At 34.0% G+C, this 14,311-nt stretch overlaps 1 non-coding gene and 1 pseudogene across 1 annotated transcript; one reads left to right on the top strand and one right to left on the bottom strand.

Annotated features, from left to right (window-relative positions):
- The first annotated feature begins 1,345 nt into the window (after window positions 1–1,345).
- Window positions 1,346–5,357, top strand: LOC101244160 (26S proteasome non-ATPase regulatory subunit 4 homolog; annotated as a pseudogene).
- Window positions 5,358–13,461: 8,104 nt separating this feature from the next.
- Window positions 13,462–13,535, bottom strand: TRNAI-AAU (transfer RNA isoleucine (anticodon AAU)). The gene has a single exon. It is a non-coding gene; the product is annotated as a tRNA-Ile (tRNA).
- Window positions 13,536–14,311: the final 776 nt, after the last annotated feature.

The following is a 14,311-nucleotide window of genomic DNA, read 5'->3' as shown; positions in this document are numbered from 1 at the left end:
TTTTAATTTCTTGCAATTTTATTTTTTAAAAAATATATCTAAATTATGACTCTTTTTAAAATTATTTTTAAATTAAAATATTGAAAAACTATAACAAATCTCAATGATAACATATATGATATATCGTAATGATATCATAGAAGATTGAGTAATCTCATTGGATGACTCAAACAAATCTATAAAAAAAAACATTGTTCAGTTACTCATTGACACTATCATATTATATTATACTTTAATGATATAACCCTTGGTTTGGATCATTGCTATTCATTGTTACTTATTGTTTCATATAGTATTGTATTGTATTGTACTCTATTGTGTGGTAGATACAATGTTTGGCTAGACTGTATTGTTTGTTGTTGTTTAATAACTTTTTAGTCGTTTGATTTGATTGTATCGTAATGTATTGTATTTTATAAATTTACAAAAATATCCTTAATTATCCTAATGTAGGAGGTTTGACTAAATTTAAATAATTAAGGTAAAGGGTAAAATAGTATTTTGAAATATTATATAAAGATATAATTGAAAAAAGAAATTAAGTAACAATGGGAATACACCAAATTGGTTGTTCCATAAAATAGGGGTTTCCATTGTTACGTAACAACGAAATTTAACAATAAAGTATAATACATTTTAAGTAACAATCAAAACAAACATTGTAGGTATAGTAACGATACAATACAATACAATGGATAACAATGATCCAAACATAGTCTAAGGAGGAGGAAGTCGACCTTCAATGAAGACACTGCTCACTTATTCATACTAATATTATATTCATAGTAACTATGATATATTGTGATAGTATTAGTGAGAAATAAAAGGTTGGACGTTGAGTTAGTTTGACTCAGCAAAAAATTTAAGAAAGAAGAAACTGATTGTCTAAAATAAAATACTCCCTCCGTCTGATTTTATGTGGCATGATGTCCTTTTTGGTTAGTCTGTCATATTTCCTTATATAGTAAGTATTTAAAGGTATAATTTCTCTTTTACCCTTATTGGTCCCACTTAATTTTCTAATATATTTATGAAGAGAGAGAAAAGTGAGTTACTTTTTTGAAGTGTAATTTGGTAAACATTTTAAAGTCTTCATTATTTCTTAAACTCCGTCCCAAGTCAAATGTTGTCACATAAAATGGGACGGAGGGAATAAGTGATAATATCTGTATAGCTAGAATTTATTTTTAAAACTAAATTGTTACTTATTATATAATTACGTTATTTTTTTGAACAGATTAAAAAGAAAATTAAATAATAACTTGTTCATCAAGTAAACTTTATTTTGTTGTTGCTCAAACAAAAATTGATTCTGCAGAATTTTAACCTTGTGAGTTCGTTAACAATGGTGGAGGAGGTCAGATTTTTCCCCTTTTTGTTGTTATGAATACTCAGTGCAATCTGTAAATTCAAGTTTTGCGTTTTCTATTTAACAATTTGCATATCCCCGTTGATATTTTTTTCGTAACTGTTTTTTATTCAGGCTGTAATGATCTGTATTGATAATTTTGAATGGATGCGTATGGTGATTATCGCAACCGGTTTTATGCACAATATTCGGCTTTTACTTCGATTTGTGATTTTAAACACATGGTTGGTAGTGTTTTGCCCATTGCCAATTGTTTTTTAGTTATACAAAACTGCTATTATCAGTGCTTATCAATGGCGAAATGTTAACATTAGAAAAAATTGTGAAGTTTGAAGCTCAATACGACGATGTTAGTTTCATTTGTGGTGCTACAATCCAAGTAGTTTATTCAACTTTTGAATTGTTTGTTGATAGGATTTCGGGTATAACTGATTGTTTTTGAGTTACATAAAACTGCTATGCATCAGTGTTTATCAACAATGAAAGTGAGCCCTAAAAAAGACTAATAGTGTAGGGTTTGAAGCTCAATCTGATGTTGTTAGTTTCGTTTATGTGGTGCTAAAACACAAACAGTTTATTCAACCTTTGAATAGTTGGTGACAATATTTTTTGCCATAATTATTTGTGTTCGAGTTATATAAATTGCTATGAATCAATGTTATCAAACGAGAAGTGAACCTTTAGAAAAGGACAAAGTATAGTGTAGAGTTTAATGAAAGAAAATGCAGTTGTAGAAATTATATAAAAAAAAGTATATATGTAATTCAAGAACAACAATGGTAGTCTACTAACTGAAATAGTTACTGGTTAGTGGTATGCTTTTCAAGAGGGAGCCCATGGGTAATGAACACCCGCCATAAGTACTTTGATGCAGTAAGCTCAACATGTTCTGCATCTAGCTTCTGGGCTTAAATGTGCCTCAAATGAGTTTTTGACAACACTGTTGTGAATATAATCAAAGACTTTTCTAAAAATACTTACTTATAGAAAGTTTGTGAACTATCACTAAGTAGTGGATGTAATGGTCCTCCGTACCTACTGATCATGAATTTTACTCTTCTTAGGATTTTCGTGAATAGCTGACTCAATGACGTTACATTGTATTTCAGCAATTTCTTACCTTTTAGTAAGCACCGAGTCTATACTCTTGACTGTTCCATTGTATGATTTGGTTAATCGATTTGCAGGCAAACGCTGAGAGTACAGTCGGAGCATTAACCATGGTTGGCAAATGAGTTCGTGTATTAATCACTCCAACCAGTGTTTCGAAGAAATGTTATCTTGCAGTAACAGTAAGCTTCTATGCATGACTATGCTTTTCTTCGTAGTAATTTATTACTCTGTAGACGCCATTAAAATCACTTCTATCGATTTGCAGCTTGCTATATTGACATTAGATTTAACGAAACCTAGGCTTACTAGAATTTTATGAGATTATGATGCCTAGAACAAGTATGGAAGATACGTGATTGGTTTTGAGTAATGACTCTATGCGGTTCTAGTGCCACTTCTGTAGGATCTTGACAAAGGTTTTTCCAAATTTTACTATTTAGTACTCTAGATTTGCTGGTGTTCACTTGTGTGTGCCTAAAGACACTTGTTTCTTCCAGTTCAGGCTATTCGTTCTTTACCATTTTGCAATTACATTTTTGTCCTACGATAGAAGATTTACATAAAAAGGTTGCCGATATTCCTGATATCACCACATCTTCTGTGATGAAACCTACTTATACCCTTCATAATTTTTTAAGTTATCCATAAAATTTGCAGGTATGTGTATCTATGAAAAGAGAGAATGAAAATGTGTGTTTTGCTAAATAAGATGTAATAAAAGATAATTTGTCCCTACAGTGTCTGATAGCATTTTTAGTCCCTTACTCGGCAAAGGCAGAGAAAGAAGCTTTTGAATGCCAATTGAATGACATGTACCAAACGAAACAAAATAAGAAGGCTGACTTTCTTAGGATGAAATAATGAGTGTAGGATAAAGACCTGCAGTTATGTGATATGAATAACATATTAGTACAACATATTGGGAGACGGAAAGAGCGGTAATGAATAAGAGCCCAAAATTTGAACTGAAAGGACTGGTAATGCCTAAAGGATTGGGAAAATAATTGAGGATTTCTTTTTTATTTTCTGCCTAGAAAGTCAGTATTATCCTCGATTTGACTTCCTGAGTTAATAACTACTCATTTATATGTTGTATTAATCTACTTGCAACCACAATAGAATGTCCATTGCCTCCCTATTACTTTAATTTTATTCAACTGAAGAAGGTGATTATGGAAAGATAATCTCAAGAAATTGACGATTTTGAATCTGAATGCGCTTTCCTCAAGTCGAACGACTATAGATCCTAGCCCGACGAGAAAAGGGTTTCCACTACCAGTGTGAACATTTTTTCTTCTTTTTAGTAGGGAAAAGGTTATGGGGGAAAAACTTACAAGGAAAATCGAATTCTCGCCAATAAAGTGAAAGTTTAGGTTGCCAACTAATTGTGCTACTATGATTCTCCTAAAGCAATGTATACTTCACTATAATGTCTATATGATACTCACATCAGCTCTGCTTCCCTGAGTGGAGTGTCTGTTGGAAGTTTTTTCCAGAACCTTATAAGGAGTTCCTTGCGCTCCAGAGATTGCTTCGAAATAAGATCCTTGCGTTGACCCTTTCCTGAACCAGAACCTGGGAAGGATGAGAGGATAGGGCAAAAACAGGGGGGGCGAGGGAATTAGAAAAAATGCAAACTGTTTCTACTTTTCGTAACCAGGCTATCTACCGCTTTTAAACCTGTTTGCATAGGCTCGTGCACTGATTTACGTTCAATAATCCCAGGGGCTTTCACTTCAACACGTCTTCGCTCGTGATCGCTTAGAGCCCCCCTTCCATCAATAGGTACTCCCAAGTCGAGTCTTATGTCGGTCATATAGAACACCAACACATAGAAAAAGGGCTGAAGAAACCAGTCCATGACTTGACATCGGTAGAATGCTACCTCCAATTCCCTGTATGTTCGATACTTGCCCCCTTTTTCTCACTCTTTTGGTGGTTTGTCAATTTGAATCTATTTTCTTTATTCTTTGTCATCTTCAGATGTTTTGTTAACTATATATTGTCTAGCAATCTCCTTTTAATAGTTCCATTTCAATTTCTTATGTGATTGGCTTTTTCTTACCTTTCTTAGGATTAAATATCGGTGGTGACATGAATTTGGCTGCTGAACTACATGTGGCACAGTTGGATCTGAAGCATCGACAAAACAAAAAGCATTATCAGAGGATCATTCTTTTTGCTGGCAGGTAATGACTTCTTCCTGAGTAATTGTTGCTGCCTCAACTATTGATTTTTTGTCTTTGTATTGACGTTTTGTTCAACCCTGTTAAAGAAGACAAAAAATTCTTGGAGATGATTGGAAGAAAGTTGAATAAGCATAGAGTAGCTCTTGATGTTATTAATTTTGGTCAAGAAGATAACAGGAAGGCTGAGAAGCTGGAGGCATTAGTTGCTCCAGTAAACAACAATGATAACAGTCACATCATTTATATTCCTCCTGGGGCTAGGAATCTTTCTGATGTGCTAGGAAGTTTGTTAGCAATATATTACCATCTATTACTTTGAACCAGATAATCTTCATAACATATCATATTGTTCATCTGAAATTGGCAGGAATCCTATCTTTACTAAAGATGTTGACTCTAGAAAGAGATTTGTTGTAGTTGCTTCTGGTGAAGGGTCTGGCTATGATTTTGGTGTTGATCCTAACTTGGATCCTGAGATTGATCTGGCACTTCGAGTTTCAATGAAGGAGGAAAGGGATAGACAAGCAACAGCAACAAAGAAGGATGCACAAAAAGCTCAAAAACAAGAAAATGGAGAAATGCAGTCAACTTCCCAGACCATTATAATGACTGAAAATGTCAGTGCCCGAAATTCTGAAACTAAAACCAAGGCAGTTGATATACTGATTGGTGTCCCACTATTTTAGAAATTTTTGAGGACCTTCTCAGTTATATTAGAAAAATTATTAAGATTAAAAGAAGAAACTGATATTCTTTCGAATCTTCATTTGTCATTTTATTTTTTATGGTGAAGACTGGCGGTTCCATTTGTGGGCACATGACATATGTATGTTAAAAATGATAGGTCCTTTACTGGCAATCATTAAGGCTTGTCTTCAATTTTTCTCAACGTATTGGAGCTTGAGACTATATGGAGATTTAAATCTCTAGTAGGGATTTTACACACGACCATGTATGGAAGTAATACCAAGCCTCATCTGTGAGGTGTTAAGTTCCACATTGTCCTGGTGGCTGGTGCCTATTGATTGTCCAAATTTGGAAAGGTTCCAACTTGCATGTATACACACTCTTTCTTTTTTTCCTTTTTATTGAGGGGATGGAGGAAGGAGGATAAGAGGGATTGTACTTGTTAGCCAATTATTGGTCATGTACAAATTGATTTGTGGGATTTCTTGAATCCTCTATTTTGTCGAGCTTAAGAAAGAAACATGGCCAGTTAGGATTCATATGTTTAACCTCAACTTGTTTGGGATTGATACAGAGTAGTAGTAGTTGATGTTACTTAAATCCTTTATTTCTTAAGTGTGAAAAAGATAGATCTTGAGTTTTAAACACAACCCTAAAAAGTTAACCCGTAGGTGAGCATTGCCCAAGACGATAGTATAAGGAGACAATTACCCATATCCTTAATGCAATATGGGAATCTGACATTTCTCCTCCACATGCCAAGGGCATTTAAAGCATGGATAATGTAAGATGGTCCTAGCATTGGGTAAACCAAGTATAGAGATGAGTCTTGTTCTGAAACCATGTAAAGAAAGAGGGATCATAGGCCTAACTTCACCCCAAAAGTTAGCTCATGAGGTGAGAATTTCCCAATGACATATAAGGAGACAATAGCCAGTACCCTCAACCATTGAGACTATTAACATAGAGTATACTTATATGTGATTATGATGTCTTCTGAAATTTTATTTTTATCTTCTCATACCTAGCAGAGAAACTTGTAGATATAGAAATTTTCAAGAAAATGAGTTAAAAGCTTATAGGTTTTATAATGTCTGGCCTTTTGTTACACTCCCCAATGAAAAGTCTTGAACAATAAATTTGACCTATTGCAGGATAATGATCTTCCCCTGTTATAATGAGCACTTATAATGTCGAAGGGTGATTCTGCCTCCAACACCGCTGCTAGAGACACAGAAATGTCAGAAGCAGATTTTGAAGATCAGAAGTTCCTAGTAGGTTGGTTAATATATTGGCATGCCAAATTCTGTTGTTGGCTTATACCATTAGGTCATAGACATACTTTTCTTGTAAAGTTTTTGGAACTGGTAAAGTCAAGTTCTTTTTACTTGTCTTTTCAATTGATTTCTTGTATATCTTCTCATTAATCTATTTTTGAAACTTGTCAAATTTAATAAATTTTCACCTTGGCAAGATTTTTCATTTTCAACTTTCTCTCAATAATAATTTTGATTGTGTCTTCAACCTTAATCTTCAATGTTCAACAATGTTGATCAAGTTCAAACAATGTTGAAACTTGAGCGCAGTCACCACTTTTATCAATATATCGGCAGGATTATCCGTAGTATGAATTTTCTGCATTATGACTCCACCATCTTTTATAATGTCTCGTATGAAATGATATCGGATGTCAATGCTCTTAGTCTTTGCATGATAAACTTGGTTCTTTGCTAATTGAATAGCACTCTGACTATCACAAAATATTGTGATTCATTCTTGTCCAATACCAAGCTCTCTAAGCAATCCTTGAACCCAAATTGCTTCCTTCGCAGCCTCTGTAATTGCCCTATACTCTGCCTCAGTGGTAGACAAAGCAACTGTTGACTGCAAAGTAGACTTCCAACTAACGGGTGCATTTGCAATAGTGAAAACATAACCAGTAGTTGATCTTCATTTGTCCAAATCACCTGCATAACCTGAGTCACAATATCTAACAAGACATTGACTATCTTTCTGCTCGAAAACCAAACCAACATCTACAGTATTATGAATATATCGTAGAATCCATTTTACACCCTGCCAATGATTCTTTCAGGATTATGCATGTACCAGCTGTTTTACTTTAAAAAATACTACTATTTGTTTAAAAATGAAAGAAATTGACTAGGTTTCGAAAAATCAATTAATATTATTATTTAAGAAAAATCGACTTTTCAAATTACTGAGTCGCCATTTGATTTTGATAAAATCAGTAAAAAATTTCAAAAGATTTAAAAATAGATTAAAAAATCGATTGAAAAGGTTCAAAATTCAATGTACATCCCGAGAAGGTATTAGGCCCTCGGGATGCCCGCTAACTCGCGGTTGACCGGCGATTTGACTGAATGACTTTTTTTAAAATAAAATTTTTACTTAAGTAAAGAGAAAATTCATTTTAATATTTTTTATTTCATTTTTTTTATTTCTAAAGGGAGATATTTAGAGGGAATTAATTTAAGGAAAACTATATGGTGATAAAAGTAAATAAAACAAAATAAGTAAATAAAATAGTAAAATTTAAAATAATGAAAAATGGCTACCCTTTAGGAGATTATAAAAATTCTACCAAATTGCTTCCTTCGCAGCCTCTGTAATTGCCCTATACTCTGCCTCAGTGGTAGACAAAGAAACTGTTGACTGCAAAGTAGACTTTCAACTAACTGGTGCATTTGCAATAGTGAAAACATAACCAGTAGTTGATCTTCGTTTGTCCAAATCACCTGCATAATCTGAGTCAAAATATCTAACAAGACATTGACTATCTTTCTGCTCGAAAACCAAATCAACATCTACAGTATTATGAATATATCATAGAATCCATTTTACAGCCTGCAATGATTCTTTCAGGATTATGCATGTACCTACTTACAAGTCCAACATCGTGCAAATATCAGGCCTTGTGCAAACCATTGCATACATCAAGATACCAATAGCATTCGCGTATGGTACTCTTGACATATATTCTTGTTCAACTTCATTTTTAGGTGACATAGCATCACTAAGCTTAAAATGAGGAGCAAGCGGAGTGCTAACCAACTTCGTTTTTTCATTCATATCGAATCGGTTTAGTACTTTCTTCAAATATTCTTTCTGAGATAAATAGAGTTTCTTTGAGTGTCTATCTTTTTTTATCTCCATGCCAAGAATCTTTTTTGCCTCACCCAAATCCTTCATCTCAAACTCATTTCTTAGTTGAATTTTTAGCTTCTCAATTTCCTCTTGACTTTTAGAAGCTATCAACAGATCAACATATAGGAGAATATATATAAAGGAATTATCTTCAAGCTTGCGCAAATACACACAATGATCGTATTTGTTTCTTATGTACCTTTACTGCGATATAAACTTGTCAAATCGTTTGTACCATTGTCTAGAATATTGTTTCAATCCATACAATGATTTTTCAAGTTTGCACACCATATTTTATTTTCCATCAACTTTGAATCCTTCTGGCTGAGTCATATAAATTTCCTCTTCCAAGTCTCCATGTAAAAATGCAGTCTTTACATCCAACTGAACTAGTTTCAAATTCAAGTGTGCTACCAAAGCCAACAACACTGTAATGGAGGAATGTTTCACAGCCGGAGAGAACACCTCATTATAATCAATTTCCTCCTTTTGAGCATATCCTTTGGCCACCAATCTTGCTTTGTAGCGAACATCTTCTTGGTAGGAATGTCATCGGCTGCAATTAAGTTAGCACAAGCCACCATATCTATGAGTCGAGCAGGTTTTCTTATTGTCCTTTTTGGCTTGGTCGTTGCTATTGATTCAAGTTGTGGTTGAGGTTCTTAAGATGGAACCTCCTCTTCGGCTGGCTCTCCTTCAAGAGAAAAATCTTTTGTTGTTTCCTCGTTTGATCCATGAGTTAGGAAAATTATCTTTCCCTCAAACTTCACCTGCTTTGAAGCACCATCAATTTGTTTGACTTCTTTAACTGTTACCTTATTTGTCAAGGTAGATTCATCAAAGGTAACATCCCTGCTGAAAATAACTTTTCTCATCTCTAGACACCATAAACGGTATCCTTTGACTCCAGAAGCAATTCCCAAAAATAAAGTTTTCTTTGCTCTTGGGTCCAATTTTGATTCTCTTACATGATAATATGCAATTGATCCAAATACATATGAAAAATCATAATCTTCAGCAGGTTTTCCATACCATTTTTCAAATGGTGTCTCCCCACCAATAGCAGCAGATGGTAGAAGATTAATGAGGTGGCATGTATGTTATTGCCTCAGCCCAAAATTCTTTGCCCAAGCCAACATTGGACAAGATACACTGAACCTTCTCCAACAATGTTCGATTCATGCGTTCTACCACTCCATTCTGTTGTGTATTTCTGACGGTGAAATGTCTGACGATGCCATTTTCCTCACAAATTTTCTGAAAAATATCATTTTTGTATTCTCCATTATTGTCTGTGCAAAGACACTTGATCTTTCTGCCACTTTGATTTTCTATCATCGTCTTCCATTTGAGAAAAATTTTCAATACTTCATCTTTTGTTTTCATCGTATACACCCCACAGTCTTCGGGAAAAGTCATCAACAAAGATTACAAAATACTGTTCCCCACCAAGTGAAGGCGTTTTGGAAGCACCCCAAACATCTGAATGAACATAATCCAAAATACCTTTAGTATTATGGATAGTTGTTCCAAATTTAACCCTTATTTGTTTTCCCTTGACACAATGCTCACAAAACTCCAAGTTGCAAGTTTTTACTCCTTTTAGCAATCCTTGATCTGATAAAGTTTTCAAGGATTTTTCTCCAGCATGCACCAAGCGCATATGCCACAGCTTGATCATTTTTGCCTCCTTCTCGTCATTGGATGTTGTTGTTGTTGTCCCAATAACTGTACTACCTTGATAGTGGTATATGTTATTATTTCTTCGAATTGTCTTCATTACCACCAGTGCACCAGAACATATTCTCATCACGCCATTATCTGCAATGAATTTGAACCCCTTTGACTCTAGGGCTCCAACAGAAATGAGTTTTTTCTTCAAATTTGGTACACATCGAACATCTGTTAATGTTCTAGTTAATCCATCATGGTTTCTTAATCGGATTAAACCAACATCTTATGCGGTAAGAAGATTATTATTTGCGGTGTGAATAACTCCACATTCTCCTTCTTGTAAATCAACAAACCAGTCCCGATTGGGACACACATGATATCTACAAGCTGAGTCCATCAACCATACACAGATGATTTAGATGGATATGTCGTAACTAGTGAGTAATCAGAGTCATCACAATCAGCCACATTTGAATCCATGACAGCCTTCCCATTGTTTGATTTGACTTTGCTATTCAATTTTGGATAGTCTTTCTACCAGTGCCCTTTTTCTTGGCAAAAGGCACATTCATCTTTGTTGAGTCTGGATCTTGACTTGGATCTCTCTTTCTTCGTTCTCATATGATTTAAAGAACAACCTCTCGCAATCAATGCTTCTGCTTCGCCGCCTTTATGTTTTTCTCTCTTTCTTTGTTCATAACTATATAAGGCAGAAAAAACTTCTTTGTGAGATATTTCATCATTCTCATGCAGTAGAGTCGTTTCAAGATGCTCGAACTCATCGGGAAGTGAACTTAACAACATTAAGGCCATATTTCCATCCGTAAAAGTCACGTTCATATTCCGCAAATTTGTCACCAACTTATTAAAACTAGTGATATGATCATTCATTGTGCTACCAGGAATATAAGTGAAGCGTACAGTCTTCTTTTCATATAAAGTTTATTTTGACTGTTTTTCTTCAAGAATTTTTCCTCCAATGAATTCCATAATTTATTTGCAGATATTTCCTTCGTGTATGGATACTTTTGTTCTCTTGCTAGGTAAGATCGAATGGTACCGCAAGCAACACAATTGATAATCTTCCAATCTTCTTATCATACATTGTCTGGTTTCTTTTCTTCAATAGCAATATCTAGCCCTAGTTGAAAAGAACATCAAGGACCTCGCCTTGCCACATTCCGAAATGCCCTGACCCATCACAAATTTCAACAACAAATTTTGCATTTAACACAATTCTTGTCATAAGCGAAGATGTCAATGATGACGTATTATTACACTTGATGTGGACTCATCATTTTTCTACCTTGACTCTGATACCAATTGTTGCGGAAGCCGAATATATAGAGAGTGATGAAATCACAACTACTATATCTAAAGGTAGCTAATAAATAGTAAATGAGGCAACAACAAATAAAACACCAGAAATTAACGAGGTTCGGCAAATTTTTGTTTTGTTTTGCCTACTCCTCAGACACAAACAACCAATTTTTATTTCACTCTAAAAGAGTACAAGTAAAATATTACAAGAGAGAAAGAAGAACAAATGCCTTAAGAGATGAGAAGACAAGTGAGAGGTGTGTTAGAAATGAATTAGGAGTTACCTATTTATAGGAGTGAATTCTTCCTATTGATGGCATCCATGACATCACAATATGTCAAAATTTCAAGTTTTACCTTGTGAAACCAATTTATTGTTCACCTAAGTTTCACCCACAAAAGGTGTTATCTTGACTTTTCTATCAATGTAGAATTATCCTCCTAAATACCATATCTTCTCATTAATCCATTTTTGAAACTTGTCAAATTTAACAGTATATGGCGAATTTTACCAACTGTTGCTACATACATTCTATAGTATGTGCATGTCTCACACTTGAGGAGGTTCCGATAATTGCCAACTCATTCTGTAAATAGTTTGCACTTTGCATAATGCATTTGAAATAAGAAGATTATTAGTGTTTAAATGTCATATATATTTAAAGAACTGCCTTCTTACCATACTTTGTCATCCTTTATATCATTCAAAATGATCTTTAAATGGCAAAAGGTGTAAATACAAGTCACTGTTAGTTACCTCTTAGATGACCTTGGTTAATCCTGTCAAAACTTCAGTTGCTACAAATGGCTGTAACTGTGCAGAATTCTTCTTACAATGTAAGCCATTCGAGCAAAGGTGCTAAGTTATGCTTGATGAGATTATATCGAAAACCATGTTGTTAAAGTTCTAGTGTAGTGCCATGTCTATTTCTATCTGTGTCTTTTACATGTTATATGGCCAATTTGTTTGTATATTTCTAACAATGTATCGGCTTCGCTTAGTGGTGACGATAACTTAAATATTAGCTCTTTCAGATGTCAAAACAGACATGCTCCTTGAATTTCAGAAATATAGTCTAGTGCTTGAAAGTTAATCTAAGAAATGTGGCACCAGAAACATATGGGCACACCTACTTTATTGTGTATAAAGGTGTATCTAAAACACAATTCAAAGGGTCTTTTTTTATGCAGACTAGTTGGCTGGAAGTGATGATGTATATATATAACTGTCTTTTGGGTCAGGGGAACTCATTTTGTTTTACTAGATACTTTGATGATTTCAATTTTTAGGCCAACAAGTTCAGTTGGTAGTCAAAAAATGATGCAGAATGATGAAATTTGACTCTGTGGGTGGGGTTTATAGTGCTTTTTGTTGTGAAAAAAGAATTTAAACTAGTGCTAGTTACTCTTGACCTTGCTTCTCAATGTGATATATAGTGTACTTAGAAAATGTCAATTGTCCAACTTGTGTTTACTATTGCTCTGTATATGTTGTCTTCTTTTTGTTGGTATACCAGAGTTGACGGTGTTTTTTAGAACCTTGTAAGTTGGTTAAACTGACTTATGCACGTATCTTTTGACTTATTTATGCATCGGATCAATGTGCTTATGAGTCAAGTGTTCGTAAGCCAATAAAAAAAATTAAAAGAGCTTATAAACTTATTGCATTGTCAACTTATGGTTGTTTTGTTTACTAATATTAAACTTTCTTTTTGTGTATTTTATTTGCTAGAATAAATGGAAACTTTTATGAAGTACTCTCCTTACAAATTTTAAATAGATACAAAATTTTAGTAGGTAAGAATTTTTAAAAGGAAAAATGTGGTGGTAATCATGTCATTTCATAAGATTTTTGAAATTAATAATCTTAAAATATTGTTTAACGTTTATAAAATCATAAAAACTTAATATGAAAAAGGAAAAAAGGGCATTAATAAAAAATGGCCCATGCAGGTCTCGAACCTGCGACCTTCGCGTTATTAGCACGACGCTCTAACCAACTGAGCTAATGGGCCTCATGCTTTTCAGTCAATGCTAACTATATTTAGTTTCAAATAACTAAAAAAAACAGCACGGTTTCATTCAATATTAAACATTGAGGTTAATGATTTTGGGAAAGAAGATGGATGAAGAAACTCAAATTTCAGCCATGAAAGATGATTATGAGGTAACAAAGTTCTCCATTTCATTCTTAGTATGTTTTGTTTAATCTTGTGATTACTGCTATCTATTTTTTGCTCTAATTTTTAATTGAAAAGGTTTGAGGAAAAAAAGGGTTAATCTCATAATAGGTTTTATTGAACTTCAATATATATGGGAAGAGGAGAGGTTGAGGTAGGTCAAAAAAGTATCGGGAGAGGTGATTATACATGATATAGCGTAACTTTAGTTTATCGAGGACATGATATTAGATAGGAGGATATGAAGATTGTTAGTAATTGATATGTTGTGTTCACTAGCGTATCCCCTTTTTCGTAAATACATTGATTTGATGCACTTGAGCTGAGGTTGATCGAAAATAACCTCTCTAACTTTCCATGAGGTAGAGGTCAGATGTGCATACACTCTACCCTTACCGAACCCCATTTTTGGGATTACACACCGGTTATGTTGTTGTTTAAGAGAATAATAATCATCAATTCGCTTATCAGAAACAAACTCTCTACCTTCCAAAATAGAGATTGAATCTGCGTACATCGAGTCATACATTACAAAATGTTCTTTATTAAGGATCAATCTAATCTATTTCATACCTTTTCGTCCCTAAAACCTTTTCCTTGAGCCTAGGGTC

The sequence above is a fragment of the Solanum lycopersicum genome, chromosome 3, assembly GCF_036512215.1.
Source record: "Solanum lycopersicum chromosome 3, SLM_r2.1".
Taxonomy (NCBI): domain Eukaryota; kingdom Viridiplantae; phylum Streptophyta; class Magnoliopsida; order Solanales; family Solanaceae; genus Solanum; species Solanum lycopersicum.
Note: the sequence above shows the minus strand (reverse complement) of the source record. Positions and strands in the feature narration are given on the sequence as shown.